This window comes from Adiantum capillus-veneris, chromosome 28 (assembly GCF_014529385.1).
Source record: "Adiantum capillus-veneris isolate H3 chromosome 28, ASM1452938v2, whole genome shotgun sequence".
In the NCBI taxonomy this organism is placed as follows: domain Eukaryota; kingdom Viridiplantae; phylum Streptophyta; class Polypodiopsida; order Polypodiales; family Pteridaceae; genus Adiantum; species Adiantum capillus-veneris.
The window spans coordinates 36832124-36856428 of NC_140958.1; the positions used below are offsets into that span (position 1 = coordinate 36832124).

Genomic DNA, 24305 nt, shown 5'->3' on the forward strand with positions numbered 1-24305 from the left:
GCCTTGTGTGGTGTTCAATTGGCATCCTCACCTTTGTAGATTAATATAGGTCCTACACATGTGCCTTGACAAGGGTGCCTCTTTGTGTCGACACTAGGTTGGCAACTTTAATTCTTGCTTTAATTCACATCTCTTAAATGTTTGTCCTTGGTTCGAGTCCATATCTTGTACTCACATTATTGTATAGGTTTGTTGTTACTATACCTCCAAATAACTTTGTGGCCTAAACACGCTTAAACCAATTTAGAGTGAGACAGTGATTTTATCACTTGTTTCACCTCTCTTGGGTGCCTAGTGGAGAAGCAATAACCTCCTTCTTTGGCCAATGACCTAACCTCTTGTTTTTTTGTTTTTTTGGCAAACTCACACTAGGAGGTACTAGATGGGATAAAATGGGAAAAAAGGGAATTGAGTGAAGATGCTTCCCCCCCCCCCCCCCCCCCCCCCCCCCCCCTTTCTCTCTCTCTCTCTCTCTCTCTCTCTCTCTCTCTCATCACATGGACTCTCTCTCCCCATCTCTACCCCACACGTGGTTGGTTCTCTCATGTCAACTGAACTTGGTGGACTCTAGAAGCCTCGAGGCTCCAAAGAGCAAGCAATATTGCCTAAGGCTACGGTCACACGAGGCATAGTTTTGAGGAACACGGCTCGACTAGCTCTTTGGATGAAGCAACCTTTTGCAGGTTTTCACCGGGCTCAGTTTTGCAACTATGCTAAAAAAGGCATAGTTTCAAAACTATCCCGGTTAGTTGCCGATCACTGCTCCAGTTCTCTCTCCTACTGTTGCCCGTCAACCTCTCTCTCTCTCTCTCTCTCTCTCTCTCTCTCTACCCACTGCTGCCCGTCAACCTCTGCGGATCCGTACCTACCATGGTCAGCACTGGTCGAGGCTTACGAAAAACTAAGCCTCGCGTTGACCATGCCCTAATAACTTGTGTCCATGCTGCTCTGTTGCAGCTCTGAACTAATGAATAATTTTAAAGTTGAGCCACTAGGACTCCTTAATGAGTGGATGTTGGAGATGCCATCGCTCGGATGGAGCATGGCTTACATTTCTTTCTTGGTTTCTTAATGGGAAAATTACCAAAATACCCCTCTAATTTGTGGAAATTCCCAAAATACCCTTGTATCTATTTTGGTTCGATTGTTCAAGATTTTTTAATCTTGATTCCTTTTTGTTAATTGAGATCCGTTTTTGCATGCTTAACATGTAATTTGCCACAAATTACCTTGCAAAAAAAGGAAATTATGTCTAAAGATAATGAAGCAATTCATCTCCAAAGCCTACATAATCAACTCAAATTCTAGATTTAGCATCTTATATTGATAAGCAATGAGTCTTCTTATGAAAAGCTACAAATTTTTTAATCATTGGAGAAATTTAATTTCACAACCAGGGGTATTTTGGGAATTTTGGAAAATTTGAAGGGCATTTTGAGAATTTATGACAAAATATTGGGGGTGTTTTAGGAATTTTTGAAATTTGAGGGGTATTTTGGAAATTTCCACAAATTAGAGGGGTATTTTGGTAATTTTCCCTTTCTTAATTTATATAGCCTAATCTCTTTGTCTTAGCCTTTAGGCCTAAGGGTCCTGATTAAACGCTTGCGCATTTCAATTTTTGACCAAGGCTATTCAAAGTATCACCTGCGCGGATACTACATCAAGGTGCGCACTCTCCTTCTCAATGGTTGCGTGATTCTGGATGGAGAGAGAGAGAGAGAGAGAGAGAGAGAGAGAGAGAGAGAATTACATGAGATCCATGCTGGATCCCGCCTGGTCAATGGCAGAGGAGGGGTAACCGCTTTCCCTTTTGGTGTTGGGGCGTTGCAGCCATTGGTTGATTGCGAGCGACACACTTTTTTTTTTTTTTTTGGTGTAAATCTGCTTTGATTAATTTACAAGTGGAAACCTCAAAGCGAGGAAAACCCACGAAACGAAAGGGATACAAAAGACTGAGCATTATGAGGCTCCCATGGCTAGAAACAGTCAAAGTAAATCCTGTAGGCATCAAGAGTGATGTCTCCAGCTTCGTAGGCAAAATTCATAGGGAAAGGGGTCAACAAAAGTGCCCTAGAACATTAAGGAGTTCCTATGATGCCAGATGGCCCACATAGTCCAAAATCTGACCTAGGTGAAGAAGACCGCAAACCGCAAACTGAGATTGTGGTGACCGAAGCACCCCAAAAAGCCAAAATCGTCTGTGAAAAGAGCCGGAAGGAAAACCTAGTCGAAGAGCAGTTGACACTTGCCGAATGAAGGCTCTGGAGTGACGACAACACTACAGCAAGTGTGGCACGGTCTCCTCAGCTTCAAGGCATCTGGGGCAGCGGGAAGACGCAATATGCCGAGCATGCAACACACTGCCAACAGGTAGAGCTCCCACCAAGCACCGCCACAAGAAAACACGTTCCTTCAAAGGCAGATGACTCTGCCAAATGCGAGACAATGCGTGTTGCCACCACAAGGATGACTCGGAAAGCGACCACAGCTGATTACCCTGATGCACAATCCATACATCAAACTAAAGAATGGCATAGACACTGGCAGCTGAGATGCAATCCAATCTAGTAGTAGCCACGTTCCAATCAGAGAAGAGAGAGTCTTCATCCAGAGGAGGAATGGGCGAATGAGCAGCAAGCATGTTTTGAATCTCCCGCCAGAGAGGAGAATAGTGAAGACCCAACCGAAAGCGGGAGACGGCATCAGCGAAAGAAAGAACATAACCAGAGTCATCAACCACCTGATGCACCTGACAGATTCCTTTTTGGGAAAGAAAATACGCTTGGCGAGGAGACCGTTGAACCAAAGTCGAAGCAAAAACCCTTCTCCAATGCAGACTCTCCAAGCGAAGAGAGTTACCCCCAGAGGATTGTCGACCATCCCAAGCCAAATGTGAAGTGACAACCTTCCAATCAACAATTAGAGAAGAAGTAAAGGGACATCTTGGAATGTGTCCTTCAAGCTTCCCAAAAACAACATCCCAATAAGTCAGTTGCCAATGACCAAAAGAAGGGGTGACAATGTGCGCACATAAATGTGTGACCATGAGAGCCCAGGGTTGCTGCTACTCCACCAAAACTGGCAACAACATAGCTTTCCGAGCCAGAAGATAACGTCTCAAGTCCAAAATATTCAACCCTCCAAGCCGCTTGAGAGAACACAGCTTGTCCATAGATAGAAGCCGAATGCCCCTCTTGGTAGACGAGGTCCGCCAAAAATGTTCTAAAATATTGGACATGAGAGACTGCAAGCGCAACCAAGGCCAGGATAACAAAGGCAAGTAAAACTCCACATGAGCCACAAGGATGCATTGGACAATCCTGAGACGAACATGAAGTGGCCACGTGGACAATTTTCAATAATTCAACTTGGAAGGGACACACACACACACACACACACACACACATACACACAGAGAGAGAGAGAGAGAGAGAGAGAGAGAGAGAGAGAGAGAGAGAGAGTTCCCTACAAGCTTTCTCAAGAATCAGATGTTTTCTACAATCTCTAGCATTACTTCATGGTTCATTGGAGGGTCCTTTACTCGGAGATTTTGGACAATCTTGTAAAGGTTGGGAAGCATCGCTTTGTGGATTGGTATGCATTGAAAAGCGCATTCTGCAACATTTTCTGGCTTTACAATTATCAAGAAAAAGTTCTCAACGAGCTAGAAATACAACTTGATGAGACCTACATAAGTTGATACGCAGCTTTGGTAGCCAAACTCCCCCAACCTCCAAGAGGCTCCATGGTACGCAAATAGGTGGAGAAGGCTGTGCCCAAGGCCTCCCAACAAATGTTTTCGGAGTCACTAAAGATAGATCTATCTTTGTATAGATTGTTGCCACAACTACCGGACTAGAGGGAGCTAGAAAGAGATTCAAGGACAGGTGGAAGATGCATCTGACCCGTTGGTTTCTTTACATAGAAAGCTTGAGGCGATCAAGCTACAACGTGCTTTGCAGGAGGAAGCGTCTTCACTCCATACTAAGAAAAATATCCCCAATAGGGAGCTTTGGAGGTACTGAAAAGGAAACTAAAGGAGACTATAAAGCATAAGCAGTGCAATACATGTAGTACCCCAGACCATCCTCATCATATGATTGTTCCTTACGGCCAGCTAAGCCATATGCCGCCTCAACTCAATTGCACATCAATATCCACCATGAGAGCTCACATAATGCTACCATGGCCTCGGTACCTTAGAGCTATGCTGTTTCTACCAAAGCTGCTAATCAAATTGTCCCTTGGACATACTTTGTGGCATCACACTTGTGTCTTGGAACCACGATATAAACTAGGGCCAAGAAACTTCCAATAGGGGTCATGCCATCCTCTCTAGGGTAGGGATAAAGCTTTCAATGCATCGAACAACTCAAGACATGGAGAGTGTAAGGTGCAGCGGAATGAATGTTGTATTTCTCAAGATTAGTGATCCATATTTGCTCAAGGTTCCTTTTAGTTCTTATGGAAGGGAGAGCCTTCCGTTCTTTATGGAGAGTGCTATGATCACGAACAAAGTGAGTGGATATTGTGCGTGCAAGTGTATGAGACTGAGAGAAAGAGAGAAGAGAGATACGACACGAGAGACCTTGTAAAACCCTCCTCCGAAGGCCCCACTCTCGTTGGCGAGAGTGGTCTACGATTGATTGCACAAAGTGGTACAATGATGATGCATGGAAAACTGATGCAACTTGTGACTATGTCGGTGACAACGACAGGGACGATGACGATGACTTTAGGGCTGAAATCTGCAAGCTTTTCACGGCTGTCCAAAAACGCTATCTATTGAAAGTCTGGGACTGTTTGGGACTGCTGAAAAACGCAGGTTTGGCTGCGTTTTTAAGAAGCTGAATTTGTGTTTTTGTGAGGGCTAAATCTCTTGACAAAACGCTGATATGCTGCTTGCTCTGAGGCTGAAAATCGCTGGTTTCTGCAGGTGTTATGGCTGAATTTGCTGCTGCGACTGAAGGCTGAAAACGCTAGTTGATTTCAGCTTTGATGGCGATCTTGAAACGCTAGGTGTAGGCGCTGCCGTGGACCGGGTGTTTGCTGAAAACGCCAGGCTGAGTGGAGGTGTTGGAGATTAGCAAAACGCTAGGCTGAATGGGAGAGGGGCTCGCCAAGGGAAGCTTGGAGAGGTCTTGGTAAGAGAGGGGAGTATGTGCTGCCTGGGGGCCTGTTGTTCTCCTTGCTCATCTGCCAAAGAATGCTAGCTTTGGTTTGCTTATATATTTTCTTACCCAATTTCCCCTACCTATTTTTGTTGGAAAGTCACTTAAATTAATAAGTGAAAAATGTCAAAAATAGGAAAAATAGGCTAAATGCACTGGAAAAATCGCCTAACTGATTCTAATGGATTCTGATGGGAATACTGATGATCATGTTGTGTGCAACCAGAGGATATGCATCTATGCTAAGTGACTGGGCATGCACGGCCTACGAATAGACTCACAAAAGTGCCAGATCACTTCTAATCTAGACTGACTGGATTGATGGAAACCGTGTTATGGTGTAGCTTGTCCACGGACACATAGGGTTGGATGTGTCACGTGACGTCCCCTCCTTTTTGAAGTGAGGTACTGGTACCGAGCTGCATGGCTTCCTTGTAGTCTGCAAATAACTTTGGATAATCTTTGAAGAACTCTTTGTCTACCCACACCACTTCGTGGGTTGCTCGATCCTTCAACTTCAAAAAGTATTGTCGTACTTGCTTCTTTGAACTATGGCGAAACCGATGCAACAACACTTGCTCTGGCTCCATGACCTCAACTTCATCGATGATCTCCGGTTTTTCTTCTTCCGAAATGTCCTTTGGAGGTGTTCTCTGGAACACTTTCAACCAAGAAACATGGAAAACGTTGTGCATTTACCTTGAGTTAGGCAACTGTAATTTCATTGAAACCTCATTTATCTCTTTAATGACTGGAAATGGACCATACATATGAACAGCCAACTTTGGACACTTTTGCCAACTTGCTTAAAGACGTTGCTTCATGATTCTTAAATACACCCAATCTCCTTCCTTGATCGAAACATCCTGACGATGCTTATTAGCCTGCCATAAATAAGATTCCTGAGCCTTGCTTAGCCGAAGCTTCACACTCTCAGAAATCTCATTCAATGACTGACTTTCAGCATTGGCATCAGGCATTTGACTGACCAAGCGAGTCAAAAGTGACTGGAAAGGATGGCCAAAAGCTGCCTCATAAGGAGTTCGACCAATAGCAGAAGAAAAAGAGTCATTTCGAATAGCCTGAACCAGTGGGACATAGAGCTCCCACTGAGACTGCTGATCATGAACATAAGATTTTAACACATCAAAAAGCCAATTGATTGTAAATTTCTGTTTGACCATCTGACTGTGGATGAAAAGCCGATGAAAAATTCAACTTAGTGCCAAAATTTTCAAAGAGTGCGCGCCAAAAATTGGACGTGAACTTAACATCCCTATTTGAAATAATTGACTTTGGCAAACCACAGAGGGGGTACCAATGCTTAATGAACAATCGTGCTACATCTTGTGCAATAACTGTGGCTTCACAAGGAATCAACATGCAAAATTTGTTGAAACGATCAACAATTGTTAAACATCGAGTGTTCCTTGAATGCAAACTTGGTGGTAAGTTAGTCACAAAATCCATAGAAATATCCTGAAAAGATCCATCGAGAATAGGCAGCGAAAGCAAGAGGCCTTGCTGCTTACCCCGAGGAGCTTTTACTTTTTGACATACAGTGCACTGTGTGACATAACGAAACACATCTTTCTGCATTTTAGGCCAATAAAAAAATCGTTCAATTTTTTCCAATGTGGTGTTCATTTCCCTGTGTCCACCTGTGAGAGAATCATGCGCATCATGCAATATGGTTGGCCTGAGAGAGGGCAACGCACATAAACGTTTGACGAAAAAATAACAATCCATCACGAATGAGATAGTTGCTGGGCCCTTGGGAAGCAAGAGCCTGCAACCAATACTTACCAAAATCGGAATCCGCATACTGATTCTTCATGCTGTCAAAAGACTCACCCTGAATAAAAAATGTGGTTCTTGACTCAAGAGCCAAAATCTGTCCTTTGCGACTCAACGCATCTGCAAACAGGGTTAGCTTTTCCAGTCATATACTCAATCAAACCTTCAAATTGTTAAAAAAATTGTGACCACCGTGCTTGGCAATCACTCCAATGTGCACTAGGCATAGACTGGAGCCACTTAAGGGCTTGATGATCTGTGCGCACTGTAAACTCTCTACCATAAAAAAAATGCTTCCAATGCTTAAGAGAGTGAATGACAGACAAAAGTTCTTTATCATAAACTAAATAATTCTTTTCTGCACTATTGAGCTTCTAGCTAAGGAAAGATACAGGACGACCATGTTGCTGGAGCACAGCGCCTATGGCGGCATTGCTCGCATCTGTCCATACCTCAAAGGGATCATCCCAAGAGGCAAGGATAAGACACGGTGCTTCTGTCACCGCAACCTTGAGAGCTGCAAAAGCCTCAATGGCTGCCTCGGGTAAGTCTACGCGCTGATGCCGAGTCTTTACCCCTTTCAAAACATCAGTCATAGGTGCAACAATGCGTGCAAAATTCTCTATGTGCGAACTATATGCTTGACATAAACCAAGAAAAGAACGCATATCATATGCAGTTTTGGGCAAATCCCAATTACGAACCTGTTCCACCTTCGCGGGATCTAGCTTGATGCCTTCTGCAAAAATGATATAACCCAGATAAGTGACTTCCGTAAGAAAAAATTCAGACTTCTTAGCTGCAATGTACAACTGACACCATAGTAACAGGGAATGGCCGTTTTCAGGTCTTCGTTCCTCGTTCCCATTCCAAGTTCCCGTTCCGAATCCCCGTTCCGTGTTTCAAATGTGAGTACCCGTAACAGGGAATGGCATTTTGTTCCGCGTTCCCGTTCCGCGTTTCTGTTCCTGGTAACTATGACTCACACTCATCCAAATGAGTTAGTACCCTTTCAACATCTCTTTCATGTTGTTCCCACGATGCAGAAAAAATGAGAATATCATCTAAAAAGATGAACACACATACACCAACCATATCGCCGAAACGACCTACCATGAGATGATTGAATGTATCCATGGCACCTATCAATCCAAAAGGCATAACAATATATACTCCCATTACCCTCGCTCGGTGCGAAAAGCGGTCTTGAAAATGTTGCCTTTGAATACCCATACCTGATGGTATCCACTTTTGAGATCGACCTTGCCGAAAACCTTTGCCCCATTGATCCTATCAAGGATATACTCAATGCGAGGCATCGAAAACTTGTGCTTGACGGTCATCTTGTTTAATGCCCTGTAATCAACACACAATCGAGACGAACGATCCTTCTTGCGAACAAACAAAATAAGTGCAGCAAAAGGACTTACACTAGGACGTATGAATCCTCTAGCCACCGACTTTGTGAGTTGTCGCTCTAACTCTTCCTCCTTTGACTTGTTCAAACGGTAGGGAGCCTTACCTACAGGCTGCGCTCCCTCCATAAGCTTGATGCGATGGTCCTCCGGCCGCTCGGGTGGGAGACGAGGTTGAAGATTATCCTGTAAAAAGAGATGTTTAAACTTTGTAAACAACTCTGAATACTTAGGTGAAGCCTGAATGTTCTGGGAAACTGGAGCAACATAGATGAATGCCGCTTGTGCTCCTCGTCGTAATTCACGCTTTACCTGCACATGAGAGATGTGAGGCAAAGAATACAAGCCCTCCTCAGCACGAATGATGAGGGGGGAAACAGTTTTGGCATGTAGAGTGAGAGTGTTAGCCTCAAAATCAATGAGAGGTTTGAGTTCACGAAACCATCTAATGCCCAAAATCATATCACATCCTGAGAGAGGAGACACAAGAAATTTCCTACAAAAAGAAGCTTGTTGAACGGTAAACATCACATCAAGGCACTCCTTCGTGATGAGAGAGTCGATACCAGGAGCGAAGTCAGAAACCTCGAGAGGAGATTTCTGACTAACCTCTAGGCAGGCTCTCTCAACAAGAGGGGGGGTAATCACGTCATGCATACTGCTTGGATCAAACAATATGATAAAACGCTGCCCTTTTAGATGACCATAACACTTCATGAGGGACTCATCAATGTGTGTGTCAGAGTCAGCAGAAGATGCAGGTTGGTTTGTGATAGTGATTGTGGTTGCTGTGGGTGCCTTTTGTTCTTTAGGTGGGACTGTCTTAGGACATGCCTTCTTAAGTGACCCTTGACGTGACATTGAAAACATCTACCTTCTTTAGCATAAATCACTTGTTCTTCAGTTGTGATGTATCTTCCTACATTTCCTTGTGAAGCTTTTTGATCAGGGGTTAGCTTAGGTTTTGCAGGTGCTTTAGGTTTACGCTTAGATTCATTGTTAGAGTTCTTTTCCGAGGAATTAGAGGAAGAAGGGCTAGAAGAGTTACCATTCTTACCATTCTGCGTGTCCCTTGAGAAGACTTGTTCTCCTTAGGCTTTCCCTTGTTGTGCTTCATCTCTTGGGAGAGAGCGATCGCTACCGCCTTGTTGAGATCTGCGGGGTCAAAGACTTCGACATCAAACTTGATGTATTTGTCTAACCCAACGAGAAAAGCCTCTTTGCGCTCATTATCCGATTTGCGTAATTGAGTTCCGAGCTGCAAAACATGGTTAGAAAAAGACATGAGTGGCATACCATGTTGCTTGAGATTGCGCCAATCCTCTTTCAATCGTGCGAGGTACTGAGGTGGCATAAGCCGCACCTTGAGCTTGCCTTGGAAATCAGCCCAACTAAAAGAGGGGCGTGAATTCGTCGGCTTCCTCTAGGTGCACGGCTAGCTGTGCCTCTTGCCATGCGTGGTACCAATTGATGGCATCACCGGCAAGGTACATACCTGCCGTCAAAACTTTGCTATTTCCTGTTTTCTTAGTTGTCGCAAAATAAGCATTAAATTGGTGCAACCAAGAATGAATAACCGTAGTATCCATCTTACCATCATACTTACTGAAAGTCAACTTCTTGGTGACTGGGTTGTTGGAATCCGCATCGTGGCTTGCACCACTTGAGGAACTCCCACGATCTTTGGCTGGTTCGGTTTTCGAGGCTAGCACTTGTCGAAGCAATTCTTGAGTACGTAGCTCTCTTTGAGCTTCACGCTCGGCCTTCCTTTCTGCTTTTCGTTCATTTCGTTCATTGCGCTCGCGTTCGAAAGCAAGGCGATTTGTTTCTTGTTGTGCCAACGCAACTCGATTCGCTTCTTGTTGTTGTATTGCATTTCTTTCAGTGAGTTCCAAAGTAATGCGAGTCGCTTCTTGTTGTTGTAGCATTTCTTTCATTGCGTTCCAAAGTAATGCGAGTCGCTTCTTGTTGTGCCAGCATCATGTCCATCATTGACTTGACCATCATCTCCATAGGAGTTAGTACAACTCGTGGCGTAGATGGCGAAGGGGGAGGGTCAGAAAAGTCTCTTGGTGGGGAAAATCCTTCGTTGCCTCTCTCATGCTCATTAGCTGTATGCGAAGTATCCATTCCGCTTCGGGTGACGACCATGCACTAGGATCTTTGGTTCTTAAGTTTACGAGGAACTTGGGTTCTTGAGGGTCTTGAGGTTTTCTTTTGCTTGCAAATCGCGTTTGGGAAGGATCTTCTCTTCACCCGAGTTCTACTCTTTTCCGCGGGCGCACCCCTTGGCGGCCTTGCGCCGCTCACACCAAGGTTGCTTTTCCCACCTCACGTCGAGTGGCCGGCCCCTAAGTGCACGGTCCGCTCTCAATGAGTGAAAAGCGACACAAGGGGAGGCTGGACAAGTCCTTCTTTCTTGGGATTCCTGTCACTCTTCAAAAAAATCGATTAGGATCGACACGCCCAAGCGAACTTGGGTTCGTGCGACCGCAACAAGCAAAAAAATTCTTGTGGTTCTTTCCTTGAGTGATACATAACACTTCCAAATCTCTGATACCAATGTAAGGTGCAACGGAATGAATGTTGTATTTCTTAAGATTAGTGATCCATATTTGCTCAAGGTTTCTTTTAGTTCTTATGGAAGGGAGAGCCTTCCGTTCTTTATGGAGAGTGCTATGATCACGAACAAAGTGAGTGGATATTGTGCGTGCAAGTGTATGAGACTGAGAGAAAGAGAGAAGAGAGACACGAGTCACAAAGTGATGATGTAGCGGACAACAGAAACCCTAATTTCTGCCAGAAACCCTAAAATTCCTGCAAACCCTATTTTTGTCAAAAACCCTAATTTTCGAAAATCGTGGAGGCTGGAATTTTTTTGAAATAAAATAAAATAAAATAAGATGACGAGCGACGCGAATCTTGCTTTTTCTCTACGCCATGAGAAAGAGAGAGAACTTGCTTTAAAAAAAAAAAAAAGAGACTCTCTAAGAGAGAGAGAGAGAACTAATGCTTTTTATTTTTAAAAGCTTTTGGGGCTCTGCTTTTGGGCATCCCTTGTAACCTTTAAATTAGTGGTGAGGGCCTCACTTCTCAGAGCATCTGGACGTAGAGTCTGAGAGTGAAACCCTAGCCACTCTCTTGTACTTTGATTTGATTAATATAAAAAGAAATACCGAAAGGGGCGCCAGTCTTTGGGGCCAATATCTCTAGGCATGGAACTCCGCCGGGCCAGTGCAAATCTATTGTGATTTGTGAATTGTTTTGAAGTGGTTATTTGGTGCTGTCGCGGTTGATTCTTGACTTGGAGTGTCCAAGTCTGTTACAGTGGTATCAGAGCACGGCCGATTTCTCTTCTACGGGAAATCCGATCCCCGATTTTTTTTTTCCGTGGCACCTATGGCTTCAGGCAATTATCAGTCGACTCCCTCTACATCTGGAGATGCGGGCTGGGATCACAACGAAGATTCAGACAGAGAGTATGGCCCGCCTCGGCCTACTCAGGCGGAGCAAAGAGAGATGGAGCGTCGTCAATTGATTGGCGACGCAACAAAGATGATGCTCAATTTCGCCAAGGATCCGAAGATGGCAAAATATATGAACCAGACCTCTTTGGAAGAGGTACAGATGGAGTGGCAAAGAACCACAACACCACTCTCGAAACCCGCTCTCAAGAAACCTTCTGCCTCCAAGAAATATACAGAGAAGGAACTGGAGAACGTGGTTGATGCACGGATTGCTCATCTTTTTGATGGGCAAAAGAAAGCCAAAAAGCACCGCAAAAAAAGCAGAAGAAAAGCGCTGACTTCCCGGGAAATTTGGGTCGTCAATCGACTTTTGACAAGGCAAAGAAACAGAAGAAGCGTGTTCGATTTGAAGGAGTACCCAGTTCTTCTTCTTCTTCTTCTTCTTCTGACAGTTCTTCTAGCTCTTCAGATTCGAGCAAAGAAGACAGAAAAGGTAAAAAACGAAGCAAGAAACAAAGCTTCGGAAAGGGCAAGAAAAAGGCAAAGAAGGCTACATCTCGCCCAGAGACTGACAGTTCTACTGAGGACTCGTCTACAGACAGCTCAGATTCCGATGACGGAAAGTTTTATGCGAACAAGAAGAATTTTTACAAAGCCAACCAGTATGACTTTCTCGAAGATAAAAGCAAGAAAGTCCGAGAGTTTAAGGAAGGTGGCCACTCGATCAAGTTTGATACTTTTCAGGATACTCAGATGCTTCGAAGGCTTTGTCTTTTATACAGCAGTTTGACATCGCTTTCGCGGGAGGACGCTATTCAGAGCACTCCAAGATTCGGAGAGCTACCTCTTACCTTAAGGGGAATGCTCGTACTTGGTGGTCCACGCTTCTTTTAAACAAGACTGCGCCAGTTAAATGGCTGAAATTTAAGAAGCTTTTTATTTCTTCTTGGTTGACGCAAGAATATGAACGAGATGTACGAATTGCTTGGAACCATCTTCGGATGACCAAGAAAGATACAATCAATGAAAGATTTTGGAGCTCTTTTCTACCCGCCTCTTCATTCAAGAAGATCTCATTCAGAGAACAGATTGAGCGGTTTACCTTGGGTCTACCTACAGAGATCCGAGATCACTGTTTGGAACAGAAGTCAGCTTCTATTCAGGAGTTGATGAGTCATGCGAAGCGGGGCTTTGCCATTCACTCTGGCAGTCTGACCTACCCCACAGATGAGGCCATGACACAATGAGCCGAACAGACTTCTGGGAATGAAAGTAGAAAGAAAAAGAGCAACCCAGAGAAAAAGGATGCACGACCCAAGCTTACTTCTGAGGAGAGAGCTCGCTTCATCAGAGAGGGGAATTGCTTTGGATGCGGGGAACAGGGACATATCTCCGCGAAGTGCCCTAATAAGGCACAGAAAGAACAGAATGATAAAGACGACGACAGGTCTGAGAGTTCGAGAGCAGCCGAGGAATGTGGCAGAAAAGGCAGATAGAAAAGCAGAACTGGTACCACATGGCGTGGGACCTGCACCGAATCTAATGAATGAAAGTACAAACTTTGCCGCTTTTGGGGCAAAGTGAAGGATCAGGAAGCTCTTTTGAAGGAGCCAAGGCCAACTTCTTTTCACTTGGAATTGGTGGCTCGATTTGGAATTACGCCTGACAGACTGACGCCAGGCGGAGGTAGTTTGACTCGCACCCGGATGGGATGTTGCCATTACACCGAGCATTGGCAAACTTTGTTTGCAATGACAGGGGTGGTCAGGGCACGCGAGTGACGTTCTACTCAGGATCCCTTGGTACCACAAGAACTACGCCGTGGTTGACTACCGGGCCGAGAAAGCGGCTTTGATAAATGAAGGGCTTATAGATTGTACTTGATGAACTTCAGTTTCTTACTCATTCTTTTGGGAGAGAACTGAACGCTGGATAAAGGTTGAATATGTTTTGACCTGATCAAAAGAACGCCAAGATTTTTCTCCACACTCATGCCAATTGCTTTTTAGAGGTCCTGAAGATCAAACCATTGATCTGATACCTGGAAGCACGCCACCGAATCAGCCACCTTATCGTGTGAGCCGAGTACAGAATGAAAAGATTATGAACCCAGTGAAAGACCTCTTGGAAAAGGGTCTTGTCCAGCCTAGTACTTCACCGTATTGCTCTCCAATGTTGTTGGTTTTGAAGAACGACGGATCTTGGAGAATGTGCATCGATTATAGCGCTCTCAACAAAATCACCATCAAGAACAGATTTCCGATTCCTAGGATCGATGATATACTTGACAGGTTACAGGGATCCTCGTGCTTTAGCAGGATTGACTTGAAGAGTGGATATCATTAGATCAGGATAGCGCAAGGAGATGTCTACAAGACAGCTTTTCGGACGACTTTTGGGTTATTTGAGTTTTTGGTGATGCCTTTTGGCTTAACCAATGCTCCTGCGACATTTAACCGGATGATGGACAGGATTTTTCGAGAGTACAGGCTATTTGTTGGCACTTTCTTTGACGACATCATTGTTTTCTCCAAGAATGAGGCAGAACACAGAGATCATCTGCTTCAAGTCTTTCAGGCATTACGAGATCACATGTTAGTGATTAATGCAAAGAAAAGTGAATTTTTCCTACCAGAGATACACTTTTTGGGACACATTGTGTCAGCAGCAGCAGGAGTGCAAATGGACCCGGCCAAGATAGAGACTACCCGTGATTGCTACCCGTGATTGGCCCGATTTGAGGAATGTCCATGAAGTTAGAAGCTTCTTGGGACTGTGTTCGTACTACAGGCGGTTCATACGAAAGTTTGCAGAGGTTGCTTCCCCTTTGCATACCTTGACACAGAAAGGAGTACCTTTTTCGTGGGGACCCACAGAGTTGATTGTCTTTCGGACATTGAAAGAGAAATTGACTACGGGACCTATTTTGACTTTGCCGAACTTGCAGAAGTCATTTGAAGTATATTGTGATGCTTGTGGTCGTAGTCTGGGTGCGGTCTTGATGCAAGCAGGCCATGTCATAGCTTACGAGAGCCGTTTGTTCTCTAGGCCGGAGATGACAGCACAGATCTATGAGAAAGAGCTTTTGGCGGTTATCCATGCTCTTACTCAGGGCGGCATTACCTACTCGGAGCGGATGTTACTGTCTTTACAGACCATCAGAGTTTGCACTACTACTTGTCACAGAAGCAGCTTTCGGAAAAGCAGATGCGGTGGGCGAACATCTTGTCACAGTTCCACTTCCAGATTGTCCATGTGCAGGGACAGAAGAATGTGGTGACAGATGCTTTGTCTCGGAAACCGTTGGTTTTGGCTGTTTCCGCGATACATCATAGGAGCTTCGAGGATATGGTCGATCAGTATGCCACAGATACAGATTTTGCAGATATTTTCACACGGATACGGGATGGGGAGATAGTAGCTGGATACTCCTTCGAGAAGGCTACTTGATGAAAAAGACTACGTTGTGTGTTACACAGCCGTTGAGGGAAAAGGTTATGACTGAATGCCACTGTCCACCTTTTACGGGTCACCGCGGCATTGCTACCACCATGAAAGGGGTAGAGAGATATTTCTTTTGGCGGAGACTCAAAAAGGATGTGGAAGAGTTTGTGCGCAGTTGCTTGGTATGCCAGAAGGTCAAGTTTGACAGGCATAAGACACAGGGATTGTTACAGCCTTTACCCATACCCACTCGCCCTTGGGAAAATATTGAAATGGATTTCATTTTTTTGATCTCCCGAGAACATAGAATGATTACGATGATTTTCCGATTACATGACACGTCTGAGACAATTGTCTCCGACAGAGACCCCAGATTTATGAGTTGTTTTGAAAGGCAATTTGGGAGAACATTGGCACGCGGTTGCAGTTCTCGTCATCGTTCCACTTGCAGACTGACGGGGCAATCTGAGATTGCCAATCCAGTGATTTTAGATTTATTGAAGTCTTGTATCTCGGATCAGAAGACTCAATGGGAAAAGAACTTACCTTTGGTTGAATTTGCCTACAATAACACGATACACTCTTCGACGGGGAAGACGCCATGTGCGATTGTTGAAAGTGCTGCGAAGGTTCCATCCTTCCTGAGCACGAAAGATTAGATATTTGAAGCGGATGAATATTCGCGAGATTTGGATACGGCTTTTGCCAAGGTTCGCGAGACTTTGCAGGAGTCTCAAGAACGACAGAAAAAGGCAGCGGATCGCCATCGTCGCGACTTGAAATTGAACGAGGATGATTGGGTGCTCTTACATTTTGAGAAGGCACGCCTACGAAAGAAAAAGGGAAAGGAGAGGCTTTTTCCAAAGCTTAGTATGCGATACTACGGCCCTTTCCAGATTACTGAAAAGATAAATGAAGTCTCCTTCCGATTGAAACTGCCAGATACTTGGAGGATTCACAATGCATTTCATGTGAGTCTCTTGAAACCTTTTAAAGGTGATTAGTATAAAAAGAAATACCGAAAGGTGCGCCAGTCTTTGGGGCCAATATCTCTAGGCACGGAACTCCGGGCCAGTGCAAATCTATTGTGATCTGTGAATTGTTTTGAAGTGGTTATTTGGTGCTGTCGCGGTTGATTCTTGACTTGAAGTGTCCAAGACTGTTACACACGACACCAGAGACGTAAAACCCTCCTCCGAAGGCCCCACTCTCGTTGGCGAGAGTGGTCTACGATTGATTGCACAAAGTGGTACAATGATGATGCGTGGAAAACTGATGCAACTTGTGACTATGTCAGTGATGATGACGGGGATGACGACGATGACTTAAGGGCTGAAATCTGCAAGCTTTTCACAGCTGTCCAGAAACGCTATCTGCTGAAAGTCTGGGACTGTTTGGGACTGCTGAAAAAGGCAGGTTTGGCTGCGTTTTGAAGAAGCTGAATTTGCGTTTTTGGGAGGGCTAAATCTCTTGACAAAACGCTGATATGCTGCTTGCTCTGAGGCTGAAAATCGCTGGTTTCTGCAGGTGTTATTGCTGAATTTGCTGTTGCGACTGAAGGCTGAAAACGCTAGTTGATTTCAGCTTTGATGGCGATCTTGAAACACTAGGTGTAGGGGCTGCCGTGGACTGGGTGTTTGCTGAAAACGCCAGGCTGAGTGGAGGTGTTGGAGATTAGCAAAACGCTAGGCTGAATGGGAGAGGGGCTCGCCAAGGGAAGCTTGGAGAGGTCTTGCTGAGAGGGGAGTATGTGTTGCCTGGGGGCCTGTTGTGCTCCTTGCTCATCTGCCAAAGAATGCTAGCTTTGGTTTGCTTATATATTTTCTTACCCAATTTCCCCTACCTACTTTTGGAAAGTCACTTAAATTAATAAGTGAAAGTTACTGTTACTGGAGATTGATCTGTTAAAGTTGTCAAAAATAGGAAAAATAGGCTAAATGCACTGGAAAAATCCCCTAACTAATTCTAATGGATTCTGATGGGAATACTGATGATCATGCTGTGTGCAACCAGAGGATATGCATCTATGCTAAGTGACTGGGCATGCACGGTCTACGAATAGACTCACAAAAGTGCCAGATCACTTCTAATCTAGACTGACTCGATTGACGGGAACCCTGTTATGGTGTAGCTTGTCCACAGACACATAGGGTTGGATGTGTCACGTGACAGAGAGAGTTCACTCTAGCATAATGTGCATATTTGTAACCGGGTTGTTGTACATGAGTCTAGACCAACACTAAGGTGATGTACTGGGTTTAATTAGACTTTTCTCTAAAAGTTCTTTCACTTGCTTCATAATTTCTTCATTTTGGGCTATGCTTACTTTGTAAGGTGGCCGGTTCGGTGGCATAATTTCCGGAATCAAATCAATGGTGTGATCTTCAGGACGCTGAGGATGTAACTCTCTTGGTAAGCCTTCAAATAAACAGTCAGCCTGAGCTTGCAAAAATTCTTGTGGTTCCTTCTAAAGGTCGGACAAATATGAGATTTTCTTGTCATCCATCTTATGTAAGAAGATCGAGTAAACTAAGAGATTGGATTTAATTAATCTGGAAATGGCCAAAGCTGATATAAGTGGGATTGACTCGCCCTTCAGTTTTACATCAAGAACTATATCTCTACCCTTTTCATTCTTCAAAGTTGCTTTTCTTGCCCTGTAGTTGACCACGACATTGTTCTTATGGAACCAAGGGATTCTCAAAAGGACGTCACACCCCTCTAAATGCATGATATCAAAATCGTCGTGCCCTAGATACCCCTGGCAATGCAACCGAAGTTTGTCTATGATAGGAGTAATGGCAACATCCCGTCTGGGTGCTGCTAGAACTGCCTCAACCGGTGGTCCCATTTCATCTGGCGTAAATCCGAGTCGAGCAGCCAATTCAGTCGAAATGAAGTTGGCCTTGGCTCCTTTGTCGAAGAAGATAAGGGCTTCTTGATCTCGTACTTTGTCCCACGCTCTGCAGAGCTCCGTACTTTCAGCCATTTGTTCAAGGTTGGTCCCCTCAAAATCTGCTATCAGTCGTGCTTTTGTCTTTCCTTTTTGTGCTCGCTCCTCTGTTGCTTTAGAACTCTCTGGCTTGTCCTCTTGACTGTGCTTTTGGTGCTTTGTTAGGGCACCTGGCAAACACATCTCCGAGTTACCCACAACCGTAACCTTTACCCCCTTTGAAGTATTTGGCGTGTTGTTCCGCTAACAATTGAGGGCTTGAAGGTTTCTTTTTCTGTTGCTTTCCCTTTATTTGTTATTGTTGTTCGTATCTTCTCTGGTTCAAACTGTGACTAATCTATATGTAAGGTATCTAAGAGTGTCCCCACAAATTCTTGCTTTGCATGTCCCATTAGTTGTTGTGTGGACTCAGACTTCTGTAGCAGAAAATAATCTCATATCTCATTAGGTAGACCACAACAAAATGGCTGTATCGACTGCTTGAACATGATTTTCTTGGAAGAGGAGGCTGGTGTCACAACTGCTTACATAGCATGGCCATTAATAAAGAATCCCCTATTAAGTTGTTCCAACTTATGGGGTAAGTGACGAGGGGCCAAAGGGACACAAAGAAGCATAAAAAAATTGTGTAAGAATTGTTGATGTGGCTAGCTGTACGGACGCTCGCGATATGCGCTACTGACTTGGGAGGTGTACGGAATTCCGTGAATTGTGCTGACTGCTTTGGGCGGCAGCTTTTGGCACCAGATGCTTTTTGAACTGAAGCTTTTCATATAAACTGCGTTTCCAAGGCCATGGCCCTTTAAATAAGTCCCTTGAGCGTCTCTGTGGCTCATTCAGAGTTGGCGAGCCGGTGAGAGCACAGGGCACCTGTACTTGCTCGATTATTTTAATACAAAAAGAAATACCGAAAGGGGCGCCAATCTTTGGGGCCAATCTCTCTTGGCACGGAACTACGCTACGCCATGTCGTCTCGAATTGAACCGTGACTTTAAAGTTTTGAAATGTTTAAAGTGAATCTATCTCTCGTGTCGCGACAGATTTTAGACTCGGGGTGTCCAAGTTTGTTATAGTGGTATCAGAGCATGACCGATTTCTCTTCTACATGAAAATCCGATCCTTCTTCTCGCGGCACCTATGGATTCTGAAAAGAAATAGATGACTCCATCTGCCACCTCTGAAGCGGGAGGCAGTACGGAAAATTCAAGCGGATTAGCGGAGAATGAGTACGGGCCACCTCGGCCCTCGTAGTAAGAACTCATGGAGATGCAACGTCAATTGCAGGTTGATGAGTGCGCAAAGCAGATGCTTCAGTTTGCCAAGGATCCTCAGTTTGCCAAATTTTTGACCCGGCATACTCATTGGCAGAAAGCCATTGAGACACCAATCAAACCGGCAATCAAGAAACCTCCTACTTCGAGGATGTTCACTAAGAAGAACTCAATAATGTTGTCAAGACCCGAATCAATCAGCTTCTAGACATGAAGAAGCCATCAAAGAAGCAATTGAAGAAGTGCAACAAGGGGATTGACTACCCCGGTTACTTGGGCCGTCAATCTTCTTTTGCAACTGCACGAAAATAGAAGAAGCATGTGTGTTTCGAAGGACTACCCAGTTCTTCTTCCTCTTCTGCCGAGAGTTCTTCTAGCTCTTCCTCTTCCGACTCGAGCGAGGAGGGCAGAAAGGGCAAGAAGCGAAGCAAGAAACAAAGTTTTGGAAAGAACAAGAAAAAGGCAAAGAAGATCAGATTCCGACCAGTTTCTGACAATTCCACGGAGGAGTTCTCTGACAGCTCGGACTCCGACGATCACATGGTTTATGCAAAGAAGAAACACCTTTACAGAGCCAACCAATATATTCCTCGAAGACAAGAACAAAAAGAGAGGAATTTAAAGATGGTGGATAGTCAATGAAATTTGAATCCTTTTCTGGATTCAAAGATGCTCCGAAGGCTTTGGCTTTTATTCAGGAGTTTGATATAGCCTTCTCCGGAGGGCACTACTCAAAGCACTCCAAGATCAAGAGGGCAGCATCGTTTTTGAAGGGAAATGCATGAACATGGTGGTCCACTCTTCTTCTGAGGAGAGAAGCCCCGACCAAGTGGTTGAAGTTCAAACGGCTCTTTTTTTCTTCTTGGTTGACCTGACCGCTTCGTTTAAGAAGGTCACTTTCAAAGAACAGATTGAGCGGTTTTGCTGCGGACTCCCTAAAGAGATTCGAGATTACTGCCTTGAGCAAAAGTCCGAGTCCATACAACAACTGATGGGACATGCTAAGCAGGGATTCTCGATACATTCGGGTAACTTGACCTACCCCACTGATGAAGTTTTGACACAAAGGACCGGACAGAACTCGACAAACGACAATAGAAAGAAGAAGAACTCCCAGAAAAAGAAGGATGCATGGACCCGATTGACTGCGGAACGGAGAACCAACTATCTCAAAGAGGAGAAGTGTTTTGGTTGCGGGGAACAAGGGCACATCTCCGCAAAGTGCTCCAAAAAGCCACAACAAGGACAAATTGAAGAAAGGCCTGAGAGTTCTAGAGCAGCGGAAGAACGTGGCAGAAAAGGCAAGATGAAAGCAGGACTGGTACCGGACTGCATGGGGACCGACCCAAGTTAGATGGACGAAAGTACGAAACTTTGCCGCGCATGGGGCAAAGTAAAGGATCAGGAAGCCCTCATTTTCTTTGATGGAGGAGCCGAGGCCAACTTCATTTCACTTGAATTGGCGGCTCGACTTGAGATTATGCTCGACAGGATGGGCCCGCCGGCGGAGGTAGTTCTAGCTGCGCCTGGATGGGATGTAGCCATTACGCCTGTCATTGGCAAACTTCGTTTGCATTGTCAGGGGTATTTAGGGCACGAGGACTTTTACATCATGCCTTTGGAAGGGTGTGACGTCTTCCTAGGAATCCCTTGGTACCACAAGATCAACGCCGTGGTCGACTATTGGGCCAAGAAAGCAACTTTGACCAATGAGAAGGGCTTGAAAATTGTAATTGATGTAAAATTGAAGGGTGAGCCCATCCCTATTGTATCAACTTCGACCATTTCGAAATTAATGAAATCTAGTCTTTTTGTTTACTTTATCTATTTGAATGAATTGAATGATGAACAACGTGTTTACTTGATCTATTTGAATGAATTGAATGATGAACAACGAACGAACATGTCTGAATTGGACAAAGAACGACATTTCTGCACACACATGTTGACTGTTTCTCAGAAGGCCTACTAGGCAAGTTACCTCCATCTCATCTTGAGGACCGCACTATTGATTTGATCCCTAGAACCACACCACTGAACCGACCACCTTATCGTGTTAGCCGAGCCCAGAATGAAGAAATCATGAACCAAGTCAAAGACCTTGAAAAGGGTCTCATCCAACCTACTACTTCACCTTACTGTTCTCCAGTTTTATTAGTACTAAAGAAAGACGAATCTTGGAGAATGTGCATTGATTATAGAGCTCTCAATAAAATCACAATCAAGAACATATTAACTATTCCAAGGATCGATGATATTCTTGATAGACTTCAAGGATCCTCTGGTTTTAGCAATATTGATTTGAAAAGCGGATATCATCAGATCAATCGCTTCGGGAGACGTCTATAAGACGGCCTTTCGGACAAGTTTTGGCTTGTATGAATTTTTGGTGATGCCTTTTGGACTTACGAATGCTCCAGCAACTTTCAGCCGAATGATGGATAGGATTTTCTGAGAGCATCGATCTTTTGTGGGCACTTTCTTTGATGACATTATAGTTTTCTCCAAGAATGAATCAAAGCACCGACACCATCTGTACAAGTCTTTCAGGCATTGCGTGATCATAAATTGGTTATTAATGCCAAAAAGAGCGAGTTTTTCTTGCCGGAGATACACTTCTTGGGACACATCGTCTTCGCAGTAGGAGTACATATGGATTCGGCCAAAATTGAGACTATCCGCGATTGGCCTGACTTGAAGACTGTTCATGAAGGTCGAAGCGTTTTGGGCTTGTGCTCTTACTATCGGCGGTTCATTCGGAAGTTTGCAAAGATGGCTTCACCTTTGCACTTATTGACTTAGAAAGGAGTCCCTTTCTCATGGGGACCTACAGAGGTGACAACTTTTCAGACACTTAAGGAAACATTGACTATTGGACCAGTGTTGGCTTTGCCAGATTTGCAAAAGCCATTCGAAGTTTCTTGCGACGCTTGTGGTCGTAGTCTAAGAGCGGTCTGGATGCAAGAAGGCCATGTGATTGCTTATGAAAGCTGAATGTTTTCGAAGCACATGTAAAATCCATGAAAAAGCTAAAGGAGTTGCTCCAGTCAGCAACAACTTTGAGAAAGGTAGACTGAGTGTCAAAGGCCAGTAATTGTGACAGTAGACACCAGCCCTACAGGGATTGGATGGGCAATAGGGCAAGATGACAAAGAAAGACACATGTATGTGGTAAGATTTGGAGCAAAGGTACTAAGTGCTCGCCAAAGAAACTATCCACAGATAAAGAGAGAGTTATGAGGTATGGTTACAGCCTTGAAAAGTGGGAAAGAGTACCTAATTGGTGCATGTGTGGTTGTAGAAACAGATTGTCTACCACTTCTTGGGATGATTACAAGCTGCTCAACACCAGACATTGCTATGTTGCGGTGGATTGCCTACATTAAGTCCTTAAATCCTGAGTTTAAGCACATTGCAGGTAAAGACAATACAGTGGTAGATACGCTATCAAGGGCAAGGTATGAAGATGAGTCACAAATGATTGATGAGGGAGATGATGTAGGTACAAAGTTCTATTCTATCTCTCATGTCAAAGGTAATAATGTCTGCATGACTAATCTACTTGAATCATTCTTGAAAGAGCTTTATAAAGGTGATTGGCTTCTTATTGGAAGCTACTTGAGTACTCTAACAAAACAGGATGATTGGTCTGAACAAGAATTCAAGAGGATACGCAGGAAAGCATATGGGTACTTTTTGAGGGATGGTTACTTGTGGAAGCATCCTAAACAAAAGGGTGCTACACCACAAAGGGTTATATGTAAAAAAGAGACTCAAGTAAAGCTCATGCAAGAGTTTCATGAGAGTCTATGGGCTGGACACAGGGGTGTATGGGCAACCGTCTCCAAGTTGAAAGAAAAATACTGGTGGAAGGGTATGTATAAAGATGTATCTCAGTTTGTAGAGACATGTGTAACTTGCCAAGTGTATTCAAATGTTCGACATCGTGATGGATTGCACCATACATATCCACTAGCCATGCACTATAAATGGGTTGTGGATCTAGTCACAATGCCTCTAGGACTCTGGCAGATGAGATACTTGGTTCTTGCACGAGAGGATCTAACTAACCAGGTTGAAGGAAGAGCATTAAGAGCTAAAACCACAGAAGCTGTGTGCAAATTCCTTCTTGATGAGGTGATTTGCCGTTATGGTTGTGTGGGAAAAATCACTGCAGATAGAGGTGAGCTGGATGCCGAAGAAGCAAGGGAGTTCTTTTCTAGATTAGGAATCAAGCTTTCTCTTACTACAGCTTACAACTCTGAAGGCAATGGAAAGAGTGAAAGAGGGTATCCTCCTATCATCAAAGCTTTGGCCAAGGCTTGCGAAGGAAGAGTTGGTGAGTGGCCAAAATTGTTACTATATGCTTTATGGGCTGATCGTACAACACATAGCTCAGTAACTGGCTACATGCCTGCGGAGCTAATGTATGGTCAAAAGCCAGTGATGCCGATTGAAGATATAATTCCCACATGGAATGTACTACCTTGGCAAGAGGGGCTTAGCAGGGAAGATCTCCTTGCACTGCGTATAAGGCAGCTAGAGAGAAGACCTGGAGACATTGAAGCTGCAAAAGAACGACTCAAAAATGCAAGGTTGAAAAACAAGGACTACTTTGGTAAACGACATCGACTCAGGAGCAAAGCAATTGACAAAGGTGACTGGGTTTTGGTGTATGATAGTAGCCTTGATAACCAGCACACAGTCATGCGTAAGTTTTCAAAAAGATGGTTTGGACCGTACGTTGTAATGCATGTGCATGAAAATGCTACTTATAGCTTGTC

At 44.3% G+C, this 24305-nt stretch overlaps 1 protein-coding gene across 1 annotated transcript in view; it reads left to right on the forward strand.

The window, feature by feature from the left end:
- Positions 1 to 1530: 1530 nt before the first annotated feature.
- MAPR2 (membrane-associated progesterone binding protein 2) overlaps positions 1531 to 24305 on the forward strand; it is a 28409-nt gene continuing 5634 nt past the window's right edge. Inside the window, exon 1 of the mRNA XM_086504935.1 lies at positions 1531 to 1668. The gene's annotated coding sequence lies outside the window, so the exon portion shown is untranslated. The remainder of the gene's footprint in view (positions 1669 to 24305) is intronic.